The sequence below is a fragment of the Zootoca vivipara genome, chromosome 8 (assembly GCF_963506605.1).
Source record: "Zootoca vivipara chromosome 8, rZooViv1.1, whole genome shotgun sequence".
NCBI classification, from domain to species: domain Eukaryota; kingdom Metazoa; phylum Chordata; class Lepidosauria; order Squamata; family Lacertidae; genus Zootoca; species Zootoca vivipara.
The window spans coordinates 74,509,210-74,528,431 of NC_083283.1; positions in this window are offsets into that span (position 1 = coordinate 74,509,210).

A 19,222-nucleotide genomic window follows, 5' to 3' on the forward strand; every position below is an offset into this window, starting at 1 on the left:
GACAAATTAACCTGCGGAAAAACTTTTTTTTGAAAAAAATCCCTGACCGGCGGGTCAGAATTTCACCAAAAATCTGACGTTACCCGATTCACTCAAAAATGGTGCCAAACTGTTGCAAAGACTCCCCTGATACGTTTGACGGTGGATACAGACGGGTTTTTATCATAGGGAATAAAATCAGGCCTCGACAACTTAACCTGCGGAAAAACTTTTTTTTGAAAAAAATCCCTGACCGGCGGGTCAGAATTTCACCAAAAAACTGACGTTACCCTATTCACTCAAAAATGGTGCCAAACTGTTGCAAAGACTCCCCTGATACGTTTGGCGGTGGATACGGAAGGGTTTTTATCATAGGGAATAAAATCAGGCCTCGACAACTTAACCTGCGGAAAAACTGTTTTTTGAAAAAAATCCCTGACCGGTGGGTCAGAATTTCACCAAAAATCTGACGTTACCCGATTCACTCAAAAACGGTGCCAAACTGTTGCAAAGACTCCCCTGATACGTTTGGCGGTGGATACAGAAGGGTTTTTATCATAGGGAATAGAATCAGGCCTCAACAACTTAACCTGCGGAAAAACTTTTTTTTGAAAAAAATCCCTGACCGGCGGGTCAGAATTTCACCAAATATCTGACGTTACCCGATTCACTCAAAAATGGTGCCAAACTGTTGCAAAGCATCTCCTGATACGTTTGGCGGTGGATACAGAAGGGTTTTTATCATAGGGAATAAAATCAGGCCTCGACAACTTAACCTGCAGAAAAACTTTTTTTTGAAAAAAATCCCTGACCGGCGGGTCAGAATTTCACCAAAAATCTGACGTTACCCGATTCCCTCAAAAACGGTGCCAAACTGTTGCAAAGACTCCCCTGATACGTTTGGCGGTGGATACAGGAGGGTTTTTATCATAGGGAATAAAATCAGGCCTCGACAACTTAACCTGCGGAAAAACTTTTTTTTGAAAAAAATCCCTGACCGGCGGGGTCAGAATTTCACCAAAAATCTGACGTTACCCTATTCACTCAAAAATGGTGCCAAACTGTTGCAAAGACTCTCCTGATACGTTTGGCAGTGGATACAGAAGGGTTTTTATCATAGGGAATAAAATCAGGCCTCGACAACTTAACCTGCAGAAAAACTTTAAAAAAAAAAAATCCCTGACCGGCGGGTCAGAATTTCACCAAAAATCTGACGTTACCCTATTCACTCAAAAACGGTGCCAAACTGTTGCAAAGACTCCCCTGATACGTTTGACGGTGGATACAGAAGGGTTTTTATCATAGGGAATAAAATCAGGCCTCGACAACTTAACCTGCGGAAAAACTTTTTTTTGAAAAAAATCACTGACCGGCGGGTCAGAATTTCACCAAAAAATCTGACGTTACCCGATTCACTCAAAAACGGTGCCAAACTGTTGCAAAGACTCCCCTGATACGTTTGACGGTGGATACAGAAGGGTTTTTATCATTGGGAATAAAATCAGGCCTTGACAACTTAACCTGCGGAAAAACTTTTTATTGAAAAAAATCCCTGACCGGCGGGTCAGAATTTCGCCAAAAAACTGACGTTACCCGATTCACTCAAAAATGGTGCCAAACTGTTGCAAAGACTCCCCTGATAAGTTTGGCGGTGGATACAGAAGGGTTTTTATCATAGGGAATAAAATCAGGCCTCGACAACTTAACCTGCGGAAAAACTTTTTTTTGAAAAAAATCCCTGATCGGAGGGTCAGAATTTCACCAAAAATCTGACGTTACCAGATTCACTCAAAAATGGTGCCAAACTGTTGCAAAGACTCCCCTGATACGTTCGGCGGTGGATACGGAAGGGTTTTTATCATAGGGAATAAAATCAGGCCTCGACAACTTAACCTGCGGAAAAACTTTTTTTTGATAAAAAATCCCTGACCGGCGGGTCAGAATTTCACCAAAAATCTGACGTTACCCGATTCACAAAAAAACGGTGCCAAACTGTTGCAAAGACTCCCCTGATACGTTTGACGGTGGATGCGGAAGGGTTTTTATCATAAGGAATAAAATCAGGCCTCGACAACTTAATCTGCGGAGAAAACTTTTTTTTGAAAAAAATCCCTGACCGGCGGGTCAGAATTTCACCAAAAATCTGACGTTACCCGATTCACTCAAAAACGGTGCCAAACTGTTGCAAAGACTCCCCTGATACGTTTGACGCTGGATACAGACGGGTTTTTCTCATAGGGAATAAAATCAGGCCTCGACAACTTAACCTGCGTAAAAACTTTTTTTTGAAAAAAATCCCTGACCGGCGTGTCAGAATTTCACCAAAAAATCTGACGTTACCCGATTCACTCAAAAACGGTGCCAAACTGTTGCAAAGACTCCCATGATACGTTTGACGGTGGATACAGGAGGGTTTTTATCGTAGGGAATAAAATCAGGCCTCGACAACTTAACCTGCGGAAAAACTTTTTTTTGAAAAAAATCCCTGACCGGCGGGTCAGAATTTCACCAAAAAACTGACGTTACCCTATTCACTCAAAAACGGTGCCAAACTGTTGCAAAGACTCCCCTGATACGTTTGACGGTGGATGCGGAAGGGTTTTTATCATAAGGAATAAAATCAGGCCTCGACAACTTAATCTGCGGAGAAAACTTTTTTTTGAAAAAAATCCCTGACCGGCGGGTCAGAATTTCACCAAAAATCTGACGTTACCCGATTCACTCAAAAACGGTGCCAAACTGTTGCAAAGACTCCCCTGATACGTTTGACGCTGGATACAGACGGGTTTTTCTCATAGGGAATAAAATCAGGCCTCGACAACTTAACCTGCGTAAAAACTTTTTTTTGAAAAAAATCCCTGACCGGCGTGTCAGAATTTCACCAAAAAATCTGACGTTACCCGATTCACTCAAAAACGGTGCCAAACTGTTGCAAAGACTCCCATGATACGTTTGACGGTGGATACAGGAGGGTTTTTATCGTAGGGAATAAAATCAGGCCTCGACAACTTAACCTGCGGAAAAACTTTTTTTTGAAAAAAATCCCTGACCGGCGGGTCAGAATTTCACCAAAAAACTGACGTTACCCTATTCACTCAAAAACGGTGCCAAACTGTTGCAAAGACTCCCCTGATACGTTTGACGGTGGATACAGAAGGGTTTTTATCATAGGGAATAAAATCAGGCCTCGACAACTTAACCTGCGGAAAAACTTTTTTTTGAAAAAAATCCCTGACCGGCGGCTCAGAATTTCACCAAAAATCTGACGTTACCCTATTCACTCAAAAATGGTGCCAAACTGTTGCAAAGACTCTCCTGATACGTTTGGCAGTGGATACAGAAGGGTTTTTATCATAGGGAATAAAATAAGGCCTCGACAACTTAACCTGCAGAAAAACTTAAAAAAAAAAGAATCCCTGACCGGCGGGTCAGAATTTCACCAAAAATCTGACGTTACCCTATTCACTCAAAAACGGTGCCAAACTGTTGCAAAGACTCCCCTGATACGTTTGACGGTGGATACAGAAGGGTTTTTATCATTGGGAATAAAATCAGGCCTCGACAACTTAACCTGCGGAAAAACTTTTTTTTGAAAAAAATCCCTGACCGGCGGGTCAGAATTTCACCAAAAATCTGACGTTACCCGATTCACTCAAAAATGGTGCCAAACTGTTGCAAAGACTCCCCTGATACGTTTGGCGGTGGATACAGAAGGGTTTTTATCATAGGGAATAAAATCAGGCCTCGACAACTTAACCTGCGGAAAAACTTTTTTTTGAAAAAAATCCCTGATCGGCGGGTCAGAATTTCACCAAAAATCTGACGTTACCCGATTCACTCAAAAATGGTGCCAAACTGTTGCAAAGACTCCCCTGATACGTTCGGCGGTGGATACGGAAGGGTTTTTATCATAGGGAATAAAATCAGGCCTCGACAACTTAACCTGCGGAAAAACTTTTTTTTGAAAAAAATCCCTGCCCGGAGGGTCAGAATTTCACCAAAAATCTGACGTTACCCGATTCACTCAAAAATGGTGCCAAACTGTTGCAAAGACTCCCCTGATACGTTTGGCGTTGGATACAGAAGGGTTTTTATCATAGGGAATAAAATCAGGCCTCGACAACTTAAGCTCCGGAAAACCTTTTTTTTGAAAAAAATCACTGACCGGCGGGTCAGAATTTCACCAAAAATCTGACGTTACCCGATTCACTCAAAAACGGTGCCAAACTGTTGCAAAGACTCCCCTGATACGTTTGGCGGTGGATACGGAAGAGTTTTTATCATAGGGAATAAAATCAGGCCTCGACAACTTAACCTGCGGAGAAAACTTTTTTTTGAAAAAAATCCCTGACCGGCGGGTCAGAATTTCACCAAAAATCTGACGTTACCCGATTCACTCAAAAATGGTGCCAAACTGTTGCAAAGACTCTCCTGATACGTTTGGCGGTGGATACAGAAGGGTTTTTATCATAGGGAATAAAATCAGGCCTCGACAACTTAACCTGCGGAAAAACTTTTTTTTTGAAAAAAATCCCTGACCGGCGGGTCAGAATTTCACCAAAAATCTGACGTTACCCGATTCACTCAAAAATGGTGCCAAACTGTTGCAAAGACTCTCCTGATACGTTCGGCGGTGGATACAGAAAGGTTTTTATCATAGGGAATAAAATCAGGCCTCGACAACTTAACCTGCGGAAAACCTTTTTTTTTGAAAAAAATCCCTGACCGGCGGGTCAGAATTTCACCAAAAATCTGACGTTACCCGATTCACTCAAAAATGGTGCCAAACTGTTGCAAAGACTCCCCTGATACGTTTGACGGTGGATACAGGAGGGTTTTTATCGTAGGTAATAAAATCAGGCCTCGACAACTTAACCTGCGGAAAAACTTTTTTTTGAAAAAAATCCCTGACCGGCGGGTCAGAATTTCACCAAAAATCTGACGTTACCCGATTCACTCAAAAACGGTGCCAAACTGTTGCAAAGACTCCCCTGATTCGTTTGGCGGTGGATACAGACGGTTTTTATCATAGGGAATAAAATCAGGCCTCGACAACTTAACCTGCGGAAAAACTTTTTTTTGAAAAAAAATCCCTGACCAGCAGGTCAGAATTTCAACAAAAAACTGACGTTACCCTATTCACTCAAAAACGGTGCCAAACTGTTGCAAAGACTCCCCTGATACGTTTGACGGTGGATACAGAAGAGTTTTTATCATAGGGAATAAAATCAGGCCTCGACAACTTAACCTGCGGAAAAACTTTTTTTTGAAAAAAATCCCTCACCGGCGGGTCAGAATTTCACCAAAAATCTGACGTTACCCGATTCACTCAAAAACGGTGCCAAACTGTTGCAAAGACTCCCCTGATACGTTTGACGCTGGATACAGACGGGTTTTTCTCATAGGGAATAAAATCAGGCCTCGACAACTTAACCTGCGGAAAAACTTTTTTTTGAAAAAAAAATCCCTGACCAGCGGGTCAGAATTTCACCAAAAAACTGACGTTACCCTATTCACTCAAAAACGGTGCCAAACTGTTGCAAAGACTCCCCTGATACGTTTGACGGTGGATACAGAAGAGTTTTTATCATAGGGAATAAAATCAGGCCTCGACAACTTAACCTGCGGAAAAACTTTTTTTTGAAAAAAATCCCTGACCGGCGGGTCAGAATTTCACCAAAAATCTGACGTTACCCGATTCACTCAAAAACGGTGCCAAACTGTTGCAAAGACTCCCCTGATACGTTTGACGGTGGATACAGAAGGGTTTTTATCATTGGGAATAAAATCAGGCCTCGACAACTTAACCTGCGGAAAAACTTTTTTTTGAAAAAAATCCCTGACCGGCGGGTCAGAATTTCACCAAAAATCTGACGTTACCCGATTCACTCAAAAACGGTGCCAAACTGTTGCAAAGACTCCCCTGATACGTTTGACGGTGGATACAGAGGGGTTTTTATCATTGGGAATAAAATCAGGCCTCGACAACTTAACCTGCGGAAAAACTTTTTTTTGAAAAAAATCCCTGACCGGCGGGTCAGAATTTCACCAAAAATCTGACGTTACCCGATTCACTCAAAAATGGTGCCAGACGGTTGCAAAGCCTCTCCTGATACGTTTGGCGGTGGATACAGAAGGGTTTTTATCATAGGGAATAAAATCAGGCCTCGACAACTTAACCTGCGGAAAAACTTTTTTTTGAAAAAAATCCCTGACCGGCGGGTCAGAATTTCACCAAAAATCTGACGTTACCCTATTCACTAAAAAACGGTGCAAAACTGTTGCAAAGACTCCCCTGATACGTTTGACGGTGGATACAGAAGGGTTTTTATCATAGGGAATAAAATCAGGCCTCGACAACTTAACCTGCGGAAAAACTTTTTTTTGAAAAAAATCCCTGACCGGCGGGTCAGAATTTCACCAAAAATCTGACGTTACCCGATTCACTCAAAAACGGTGCCAAACTGTTGCAAAGACTCCCTTGATACGTTTGACGGTGGATACAGAAGGGTTTTTATCATTGGGAATAAAATCAGGCCTCGACAACTTAACCTGCGGAAAAACTTTTTTTTGAAAAAAATCCCTGACCGGCGGGTCAGAATTTCACCAAAAATCTGACGTCACCCGATTCACTCAAAAATGGTGCCAAACTGTTGCAAAGCCTCTCCTGATACGTTTGGCGGTGGATACAGAAGGGTTTTTATCATAGGGAATAAAATCAGGCCTCGACAACTTAACCTGCGGAAAAACTTTTTTTTGAAAAAAATCCCTGACCGGCGGGTCAGAATTTCACCAAAAATCTGACGTTACCCTATTCACTCAAAAACGGTGCCAAACTGTTGCAAAGACTCCCCTGATACGTTTGAAGGTGGATACAGAAGAGTTTTTATCATAGGGAATAAAATCAGGCCTCGACAACTTAACCTGCGGAAAAACTTTTTTTTTAAAAAAAATCCCTGACCGGCGGGTCAGAATTTCACCAAAAATCTGACGTTACCCGATTCACTCAAAAACGGTGCCAAACTGTTGCAAAGACTCTCCTGATACGTTTGGCGGTGGATACAGAAGGGTTTTTATCATAGGGAATTGAATCAGGCCTCGACAACTTAACCTGCGGAAAAACTTTTTTTTTGAAAAAAATCCCTGACCGGCGGGTCAGAATTTCACCAAAAATCTGACGTTACCCGATTCACTCAAAAACGGTGCCAAACTGTTGCAAAGACTCCCCTGATACGTTCGGCGGTGGATACAGAAGGGTTTTTATCATAGGGAATAAAATCAGGCCTCGACAACTTAACCTGCGGAGAAAACTTTTTTTTGAAAAAAATCCCTGCCCGGCGGGTCAGAATTTCACCAAAAATCTGACGTTACCCGATTCACTCAAAAATGGTGCCAAACTGTTGCAAAGACTCCCCTGATACGTTTGGCGGTGGATACAGAAGGGTTTTTATCAATGGGAATAAAATCAGGCCTCGACAACTTAAGCTGCGGAAAACCTTTTTTTTGAAAAAAATCACTGACCGGCGGGTCAGAATTTCACCAAAAATCTGACGTTACCCGATTCACTCAAAAACGGTGCCAAACTGTTGCAAAGACTCCCCTGATACGTTTGGCGGTGGATACGGAAGGGTTTTTATCATAGGGAATAAAATCAGGCCTCGACAACTTAACCTGCGGAGAAAACTTTTTTTTGAAAAAAATCCCTGACCGGCGGGTCAGAATTTCACCAAAAATCTGACGTTACCCGATTCACTCAAAAATGGTGCCAAACTGTTGCAAAGACTCTCCTGATACGTTTGGCGGTGGATACAGAAGGGTTTTTATCATAGGGAATAAAATCAGGCCTCGACAACTTAACCTGCGGAGAAAACTTTTTTTTGAAAAAAATCCCTGACCGGCGGGTCAGAATTTCACCAAAAATCTGACGTTACCCGATTCACTCAAAAATGGTGCCAAACTGTTGCAAAGACTCCCCTGATACGTTCGGCGGTGGATACAGAAGGGTTTTTATCATAGGGAATAAAATCAGGCCTCGACAACTTAACCTGCGGAGAAAACTTTTTTTTGAAAAAAATCCCTGACCGGCGGGTCAGAATTTCACCAAAAATCTGACGTTACCCGATTCACTCAAAAATGGTGCCAAACTGTTGCAAAGACTCCCCTGATACGTTCGGCGGTGGATACAGAAGGGTTTTTATCATAGGGAATAAAATCAGGCCTCGACAACTTAACCTGCGGAGAAAACTTTTTTTTGAAAAAAATCCCTGACCGGCGGGTCAGAATTTCACCAAAAATCTGACGTTACCCGATTCACTCAAAAACGGTGCCAAACTGTTGCAAAGACTCCCCTGATACGTTTGACGGTGGATACAGAAGGGTTTTTATTGTAGGGAATAAAATCAGGCCTCAACAACTTAACCTGCGGAAAAACTTTTTTTTGAAAAAAATCCCTGACCGGCGGGTCAGAATTTCACCAAAAATCTGACGTTACCCGATTCACTCAAAAATGGTGCCAAACTGTTGCAAAGCCTCTCCTGATACCTTTGGCGGTGGATACGGAAGGGTTTTTATCATAGGGAATAAAATCAGGCCTCGACAACTTAACCTGCGGAAAAACTTTTTTTTGAAAAAAAAATCCCTGACCAGCGGGTCAGAATTTCACCAAAAATCTGACGTTACCCTATTCACTCAAAAACGGTGCCAAACTGTTGCAAAGACTCCCCTGATACGTTTGGCGGTGGATACGGAAGGGTTTTTATCATAGGGAATAAAATCAGGCCTCGACAACTTAACCTGCGGAGAAAACTTTTTTTTGAAAAAAATCCCTGACCGGCGGGTCAGAATTTCACCAAAAATCTGACGTTACCCGATTCACTCAAAAATGGTGCCAAACTGTTGCAAAGACTCTCCTGATACGTTTGGCGGTGGATACAGAAGGGTTTTTATCATAGGGAATAAAATCAGGCCTCGACAACTTAACCTGCGGAGAAAACTTTTTTTTGAAAAAAATCCCTGACCGGCGGGTCAGAATTTCACCAAAAATCTGACGTTACCCGATTCACTCAAAAATGGTGCCAAACTGTTGCAAAGACTCCCCTGATACGTTCGGCGGTGGATACAGAAGGGTTTTTATCATAGGGAATAAAATCAGGCCTCGACAACTTAACCTGCGGAGAAAACTTTTTTTTGAAAAAAATCCCTGACCGGCGGGTCAGAATTTCACCAAAAATCTGACGTTACCCGATTCACTCAAAAATGGTGCCAAACTGTTGCAAAGACTCCCCTGATACGTTCGGCGGTGGATACAGAAGGGTTTTTATCATAGGGAATAAAATCAGGCCTCGACAACTTAACCTGCGGAGAAAACTTTTTTTTGAAAAAAATCCCTGACCGGCGGGTCAGAATTTCACCAAAAATCTGACGTTACCCGATTCACTCAAAAACGGTGCCAAACTGTTGCAAAGACTCCCCTGATACGTTTGACGGTGGATACAGAAGGGTTTTTATTGTAGGGAATAAAATCAGGCCTCAACAACTTAACCTGCGGAAAAACTTTTTTTTGAAAAAAATCCCTGACCGGCGGGTCAGAATTTCACCAAAAATCTGACGTTACCCGATTCACTCAAAAATGGTGCCAAACTGTTGCAAAGCCTCTCCTGATACCTTTGGCGGTGGATACGGAAGGGTTTTTATCATAGGGAATAAAATCAGGCCTCGACAACTTAACCTGCGGAAAAACTTTTTTTTGAAAAAAAAATCCCTGACCAGCGGGTCAGAATTTCACCAAAAATCTGACGTTACCCTATTCACTCAAAAACGGTGCCAAACTGTTGCAAAGACTCCCCTGATACGTTTGACGGTGGATACAGAAGAGTTTTTATCATAGGGAATAAAATCAGGCCTCGACAACTTAACCTGCGGAAAAACTTTTTTTTGAAAAAAATCCCTGCCCGGGGGGTCAGAATTTCACCAAAAATCTGACGTTACCCGATTCACTCAAAAATGGTGCCAAACTGTTGCAAAGACTCCCCTGATACGTTTGGCGTTGGATACAGAAGGGTTTTTATCATAGGGAATAAAATCAGGCCTCGACAACTTAAGCTGCGGAAAACCTTTTTTTTGAAAAAAATCCCTGACCGGCGGGTCAGAATTTCACCAAAAATCTGACGTTACCCTATTCACTCAAAAACGGTGCCAAACTGTTGCAAAGACTCCCCTGATACGTTTGACGGTGGATACAGAAGAGTTTTTATCATAGGGAATAAAATCAGGCCTTGACAACTTAACCTGCGGAAAAACTTTTTTTTGAAAAAAATCCCTGACCGGCGGGTCAGAATTTCACCAAAAATCTGACGTTACCCGATTCACTCAAAAACGGTGCCAAACTGTTGCAAAGACTCCCCTGATACGTTTGACGGTGGATACAGAAGGGTTTTTATCATTGGGAATAAAATCAGGCCTCGACAACTTAACCTGCGGAAAAACTTTTTTTTGAAAAAAATCCCTGACCGGCGGGTCAGAATTTCACCAAAAATCTGACGTTACCCGATTCACTCAAAAACGGTGCCAAACTGTTGCAAAGACTCCCCTGATACGTTTGACGGTGGATACAGAAGGGTTTTTATCATTGGGAATAAAATCAGGCCTTGACAACTTAACCTGCGGAAAAACTTTTTTTTGAAAAAAATCCCTGACCGGCGGGTCAGAATTTCACCAAAAATCTGACGTTACCCGATTCACTCAAAAATGGTGCCAAACGGTTGCAAAGCCTCTCCTGATACGTTTGGCGGTGGATACAGAAGGGTTTTTATCATAGGGAATAAAATCAGGCCTCGACAACTTAACCTGCGGAAAAACTTTTTTTTGAAAAAAATCCCTGACCGGCGGGTCAGAATTTCACCAAAAATCTGACGTTACCCTATTCACTAAAAAACGGTGCAAAACTGTTGCAAAGACTCCCCTGATACGTTTGACGGTGGATACAGAAGAGTTTTTATCATAGGGAATAAAATCAGGCCTCGACAACTTAACCTGCGGAAAAACTTTTTTTTGAAAAAAATCCCTGACCGGCGGGTCAGAATTTCACCAAAAATCTGACGTTACCCGATTCACTCAAAAATGGTGCCAAACTGTTGCAAAGCCTCTCCTGATACGTTTGGCGGTGGATACAGAAGGGTTTTTATCATAGGGAATAAAATCAGGCCTCGACAACTTAACCTGCGGAAAAACTTTTTTTTGAAAAAAATCCCTGACCGGCGGGTCAGAATTTCACCAAAAATCTGACGTTACCCTATTCACTCAAAAACGGTGCCAAACTGTTGCAAAGACTCCCCTGATACGTTTGAAGGTGGATACAGAAGAGTTTTTATCATAGGGAATAAAATCAGGCCTCGACAACTTAACCTGCGGAAAAACTTTTTTTAAAAAAAAATCCCTGACCGGCGGGTCAGAATTTCACCAAAAATCTGACGTTACCCGATTCACTCAAAAACGGTGCCAAACTGTTGCAAAGACTCCCCTGATACGTTTGACGGTGGATACAGAAGGGTTTTTATCATTGGGAATAAAATCAGGCCTCGACAACTTAACCTGCGGAAAAACTTTTTTTTGAAAAAAATCCCTGACCGGCGGGTCAGAATTTCACCAAAAATCTGACGTTACCCGATTCACTCAAAAATGGTGCCAAACGGTTGCAAAGCCTCTCCTGATACGTTTGGCGGTGGATACAGAAGGGTTTTTATCATAGGGAATAAAATCAGGCCTCGACAACTTAACCTGCGGAAAAACTTTTTTTTGGAAAAAATCCCTGACCGGCGGGTCAGAATTTCACCAAAAATCTGACGTTACCCGATTCACAAAAAACGGTGCCAAACTGTTGCAAAGACTCCCCTGATACGTTTGACGGTGGATACAGACGGGTTTTTATCATAGGGAATAAAATCAGGCCTCGACAACTTAACCTGCGGAAAAAACTTTTTTAAAAAAAAAAATCCCTGACCGGCGGGTCAGAATTTCACCAAAAATCTGACGTTACCCGATTCACTCAAAAACGTTGCCAAACTGTTGCAAAGACTCCCCTGATACGTTTGGCGGTGGATACAGAAGGGTTTTTATCATAGGGATTAAAATCAGGCCTCGACAACTTAACCTGCGGGAAAAAATTTTTTTTGAAAAAAAAAACCTGACCGGCGGGTCAGAATTTCACCAAAAATCTGACGTTACCCGATTCACTCAAAAATGGTGCCAAACTGTTGCAAAGACTCTCCTGATACGTTCGGCGGTGGATACGGAAGGGTTTTTATCATAGGGAATAAAATCAGGCCTCGACAACTTAATCTGCGGAAAAACTTTTTTTTGAAAAAAATCCCTGACCGGCGGGTCAGAATTTCACCAAAAATCTGACGTTACCCCATTCACAAAAAAACGGTGCCAAACTGTTGCAAAGACTCCCCTGATACGTTTGACGGTGGATACAGACGGGCTTTTATCATAGGGAATAAAATCAGGCCTCGACAACTTAACTTGCGGAAAAACTTTTTTTTAAAAAAAATCCCTGACCGGCGGGTCAGAATTTCACCAAAAATCTGACGTTACCCGATTCACTCAAAAATGGTGCCAAACTGTTTCAAAGACTCCCCTGATACGTTTGGCGGTGGATGCGGAAGGGTTTTTATCATAGGGAATAAAATCAGGCCTCGACAACTTAACCTGCGGAGAAAACTTTTTTTTGAAAAAAATCCCTGACCGGCGGGTCAGAATTTCACCAAAAATCTGACGTTACCTGATTCACTCAAAAATGGTGCCAAACTGTTGCAAAGACTCCCCTGATACGTTTGGCGGTGGATACAGAAAGGTTTTTATCATAGGGAATAAAATCAGGCCTCGACAACTTAACCTGCGGAAAACCTTTTTTTTGAAAAAAATCCCTGACCGGCGGGTCAGAATTTCACCAAAAATCTGACGTTACCCGATTCACTCAAAAATGGTGCCAAACTGTTGCAAAGACTCCCCTGATACGTTTGACGGTGGATACATGAGGGTTTTTATCATAGGGAATAAAATCAGGCCTCGACAACTTAACCTGCGGAAAAACTTTTTTTAAAAAAAATCCCTGACCGGCGGGTCAGAATTTCACCAAAAATCTGACGTTACCCGATTCACTCAAAAACGGTGCCAAACTGTTGCAAAGACTCCCCTGATACGTTTGACGGTGGATACAGAAGAGTTTTTATCATAGGGAATAAAATCAGGCCTCGACAACTTAACCTGCGGAAAAACTTTTATTTGAAAAAAATCCCTGACCGGCGGGTCAGAATTTCACCAAAAATCTGACGTTACCTGATTCACTCAAAAATGGTGCCAAACTGTTGCAAAGACTCCCCTGATACGTTTGACGGTGGATACAGACGGGTTTTTCTCATAGGGAATAAAATCAGGCCTCGACAACTTAACCTGCGGAAAAACTTTTTTTTGATAAAAAATCCCTGACCGGCGGGTCAGAATTTCACCAAAAATCTGACGTTACCCGATTCACAAAAAAACGGTGCCAAACTGTTGCAAAGACTCCCCTGATACGTTTGGCGGTGGATACGGAAGGGTTTTTATCATAGGGAATAAAATCAGGCCTCGACAACTTAACCTGCGGAAAAACTTTTTTTTGAAAAAAAATCCCTGACCGGCGGGTCAGAATTTCACCAAAAATCTGACGTTACCCAATTCACTCAAAAATGGTGCCAAACTGTTGCAAAGCCTCTCCTGATACGTTTGGCGGTGGATACAGAAGGGTTTTTATCATAGGGAATAAAATCAGGCCTCGACAACTTAACCTGCGGAAAAACTTTTTTTTGAAAAAAATCCCTGACCGGCGGGTCAGAATTTCACCAAAAATCTGACGTTACCCTATTCACTCAAAAACGGTGCCAAACTGTTGCAAAGACTCCCCTGATACGTTTGAAGGTGGATACAGAAGAGTTTTTATCATAGGGAATAAAATCAGGCCTCGACAACTTAACCTGCGGAAAAACTTTTTTTAAAGAAAAATCCCTGACCGGCGGGTCAGAATTTCACCAAAAATCTGACGTTACCCGATTCACTCAAAAACGGTGCCAAACTGTTGCAAAGACTCCCCTGATACGTTTGACGGTGGATACAGAAGGGTTTTTATCATTGGGAATAAAATCAGGCCTCGACAACTTAACCTGCGGAAAAACTTTTTTTTGAAAAAAATCCCTGACCGGCGGGTCAGAATTTCACCAAAAATCTGACGTTACCCGATTCACTCAAAAATGGTGCCAAACGGTTGCAAAGCCTCTCCTGATACGTTTGGCGGTGGATACAGAAGGGTTTTTATCATAGGGAATAAAATCAGGCCTCGACAACTTAACCTGCGGAAAAACTTTTTTTTGGAAAAAATCCCTGACCGGCGGGTCAGAATTTCACCAAAAATCTGACGTTACCCGATTCACAAAAAACGGTGCCAAACTGTTGCAAAGACTCCCCTGATACGTTTGACGGTGGATACAGACGGGTTTTTATCATAGGGAATAAAATCAGGCCTCGACAACTTAACCTGCGGAAAAAACTTTTTTTTGAAAAAAATCCCTGACCGGCGGGTCAGAATTTCACCAAAAATCTGACGTTACCTGATTCACTCAAAAACGGTGCCAAACTGTTGCAAAGACTCCCCTGATACGTTTGACGGTGGATACAGACGGGTTTTTCTCATAGGGAATAAAATCAGGCCTCGACAACTTAACCTGCGGAAAAAACTTTTTTTAAAAAAAAAATCCCTGACCGGCGGGTCAGAATTTCACCAAAAATCTGACGTTACCCGATTCACTCAAAAACGTTGCCAAACTGTTGCAAAGACTCCCCTGATACGTTTGGCGGTGGATACAGAAGGGTTTTTATCATAGGGATTAAAATCAGGCCTCGACAACTTAACCTGCGGGAAAAAATTTTTTTTGAAAAAAAAAACCTGACCGGCGGGTCAGAATTTCACCAAAAATCTGACGTTACCTGATTCACTCAAAAATGGTGCCAAACTGTTGCAAAGACTCCCCTGATACGTTTGGCGGTGGATACAGAAAGGTTTTTATCATAGGGAATAAAATCAGGCCTCGACAACTTAACCTGCGGAAAACCTTTTTTTTGAAAAAAATCCCTGACCGGCGGGTCAGAATTTCACCAAAAATCTGACGTTACCCGATTCACTCAAAAATGGTGCCAAACTGTTGCAAAGACTCCCCTGATACGTTTGACGGTGGATACATGAGGGTTTTTATCATAGGGAATAAAATCAGGCCTCGACAACTTAACCTGCGGAAAAACTTTTTTTAAAAAAAATCCCTGACCGGCGGGTCAGAATTTCACCAAAAATCTGACGTTACCCGATTCACTCAAAAACGGTGCCAAACTGTTGCAAAGACTCCCCTGATACGTTTGACGGTGGATACAGAAGAGTTTTTATCATAGGGAATAAAATCAGGCCTCGACAACTTAACCTGCGGAAAAACTTTTTTTTGAAAAAAATCCCTGACCGGCGGGTCAGAATTTCACCAAAAATCTGACGTTACCCGATTCACTCAAAAATGGTGCCAAACTGTTGCAAAGCCTCTCCTGATACGTTTGACGGTGGATACAGAAGGGTTTTTATCATAGGGAATAAAATCAGGCCTCGACAACTTAACCTGCGGAAAAACTTTTTTTTGAAAAAAATCCCTGACCGGCGGGTCAGAATTTCACCAAAAATCTGACGTTACCCTATTCACTCAAAAACGGTGCCAAACTGTTGCAAAGACTCCCCTGATACGTTTGAAGGTGGATACAGAAGAGTTTTTATCATAGGGAATAAAATCAGGCCTCGACAACTTAACCTGCGGAAAAACTTTTTTTTAAAAAAAATCCCTGACCGGCGGGTCAGAATTTCACCAAAAATCTGACGTTACCCGATTCACTCAAAAACGGTGCCAAACTGTTGCAAAGACTCCCCTGATACGTTTGACGGTGGATACAGAAGGGTTTTTATCATTGGGAATAAAATCAGGCCTCGACAACTTAACCTGCGGAAAAACTTTTTTTTAAAAAAAATCCCTGACCGGCGGGTCAGAATTTCACCAAAAATCTGACGTTACCCGATTCACTCAAAAACGGTGCCAAACTGTTGCAAAGACTCCCTTGATACGTTTGACGGTGGATACAGAAGGGTTTTTATCATTGGGAATAAAATCAGGCCTCGACAACTTAACCTGCGGAAAAACTTTTTTTTGAAAAAAATCCCTGACCGGCGGGTCAGAATTTCACCAAAAATCTGACGTTACCCGATTCACTCAAAAATGGTGCCAAACGGTTGCAAAGCCTCTCCTGATACGTTTGGCGGTGGATACAGAAGGGTTTTTATCATAGGGAATAAAATCAGGCCTCGACAACTTAACCTGCGTGTCACAGTGGCCGGAGTGGACTACTTCAGAGTAACGACGCTACGCAGCTCTGCATTTTATTCTTTTATTGGTGCTGCGTATTTACAGTGCTCAAGTCATTGCTATTTACACGGAGCGATGTTGTCAGTCGGTTTCAGAACCTCCTAATGGCTTTTGGCGCGTCTTTCTCCAACACAAAAGCTTTGGCAGACCCATCCTCTTGCCCCTCCTCTTCCTGCGTAATTCTGGAGTTGGAGGGATGGGTCTTCCCCCCTTGCTTGCCCCTTCCTGTCCCACCTGGGACCCTGGCTCCTCTACCTTGCCTGAGCCTCGGACACGACTTCCTGCTTCCCCACTGGAATCGGAACTCTCCCTGCTTTCCCCTTTGCTCGGGGACGGGCTTGAACTCAGGAGGGGAGGGACTTCGCGATATCCCCTGTCCCTCACATCCACCCCCCTCCCAAGCTCTCCCTCACCCCTCCCCAGGCCCCCCCCATGTGTCGGTGACGACTGGAAGCCTAAGAACTCAGTGCTCTCCGAGCCCGTTGGTGTGAATACCTCCCCCCAGTCCTGCGAGCCCCCCCCTTCCGCCTGGGCGGACGGGAATCCCAAAAAGTCCGTGGCGTCAGAGCTGGTGGGGGTAAAAACGTTCTGCCAATCTGCTCCTTCCTCTGACTGGGTGGATCTCGGTGACACCCATACCTCATCCTCTGGTTCCTCAAACTCCGCTTCCCAGCGCCATGGTGAGCTGCTCTCCCGTGCCTCCTCCTCCTCCCCCTCCCTTTCCATGTGCCAGGGCTTGGGTCTGTGGGGAAAGAGGGCGTGAAATTCTTCCACCAAGAATTCCTCCTGTATCTGAGTGGCTGGGACCCATTCATTCTGGGACGGTGGAGCATCCTCCCATGCCATGAGGTACTCCAGTCCCCCCACCCCCCACCTTGAATCCAGGATGGCCGTGGCCTCATTGAGTTGCTCCCTGCCTTCCCTCTCCCCCCCTCCCTCGGGGGTTTGTTCGCTGTCTCGGAGCCTGCTGCTTTCCCTGTACGGCGACAGCAGCGATCTATGAAACACTGGATGCACCCTCATGTCCTCTGGCAGTGCCAGCCTGTATGCCACCGGGTTTACCTGTTGCGTGACCGTGAAGGGGCCCAGCCTTTTGGGTGCCAGCTTTTTGCACCTCCCTCTGGTGGGAAGGCCCTCCGAGGACAACCACACCTTGTCCCCCACCCTGATGACCTCCCCTTGTCGCCTGTGGCGATCTGCCCCCTTTTTGTACGCTTCCTTGGCCCTCTCCAAGTGTTCTCTGAGCTGCTGGTGCACCGTCTCCAGTTCCTCTGCCCAATCCTCAGCCTGTGGGCCCTCCTCCTCCTCCTCCTCCCTCTCCCTCTCTGGGAAAGATCTGAGGTCGCGCCCGTAATTGGCCTTAAAGGGCGACACCCCTGTGGAGACGTGCACTGCATTGTTGTAGGCAAATTCTGCTAGTGGCAAGCGATCCACCCAGTCCGTTTGCCGCTGGCTGACGTAGCATCTCAGGTACTGCTGCAGAATGGCGTTGACCCTCTCCGCTTGTCCGTTGGTCTGCGGGTGTCTAGCCGTCGACAAGCTGACCTCCACCTGCAGGAGGTTCATGAGCCGCCGCCAGAACCTGGAAACAAATTGGCGGCCACGATCCGAAATAACCCTTAAAGGTAATCCATGCAGTCTGAAAATGTGATCAACAAACAGTTTGGCTGTCTCTTCTGCCGAGACTGCCCTGGCACACGGTATAAAGTGACACATTTTGGACATAAGGTCCACCACCACCAACACTGCAGTCTTACCCCTGGACGAAGGCAGATCTGTGATGAAGTCCATGGACACCACTTCCCACGGCCTGTGTGGTGTGGCTAAGGGCTCCAGCAACCCTGGTGGCGCTGCTCTGACCACCTTCGCCCGCTGGCAGGTGGTACAGCCCCTTACATAGTCTCGAACATCTTCCCGCACCCCTGGCCACCAGAAGTGTCTCATGACTAGGTGAGCGGTTTTGTCCCTTCCAAAATGCCCCGCTGTAGGGTTGTCGTGCATCTGCTTGAGGACCGTACGTCGAAGCTGGGTGGTGGGTAGGTACAGCGCACCCTTGTAGAAAAGCAGCCCTCTGCGTTCTGCAAAGTCTTTTGCCTGCTCCCTCCCCCCTCTCAGTTCTCTGAAGATGCGGTTGGCAAATTCATCCGCTGCCGTCAGTGCTGTGAGTTCTGCCTCGCTCACCACAGCTGCTCCGCAGGACCATGCCGACGGGGGGAAAATGTGCCTTGGGGCTGGTGGCGCCTCCTCCTCCATGTACTCTGGCTTGCGGGAGAGGGCATCCGCCCTGACATTCTGCTCCCCCGGGATGTAGTGGATGGAGAAGTTGAAGTTCGAGAAGAACTCTGCCCACCGTATCTGCCGCTGGTTGAGCACCCTGGCAGTTCTCCAGAACTCCAGGTTCTTGTGGTCTGTGCACACCTGGATGGGGTGCTTCGCGCCCACCAGGAAGTGTCGCCAGTGCTGGAACGCAGCGTAGATCGCAAGAAGTTCCCTATCAAACACTGTGTAGTTGCGTTCAGGCTGTGTCAGCTTCCTGGAGAAGAAGGCACAGGGTCTCCACTCCCTGTTGGCGTCCAGTTGCAACAAAATTGCGCCCACAGCTTTTTCAGAAGCATCTGTCTCAATGCGTAGGGGCGCGTCCTGCACCACATGGAACAGGTTTTGGTCTGAGGCGAACACTCTCTTGAGGCTTTCGAACGCTGCTTGCGCCTCTGGTGTCCACTTGAACTTCTGCTTGCCTCTCAGGCAGTCCGTGATGGGAG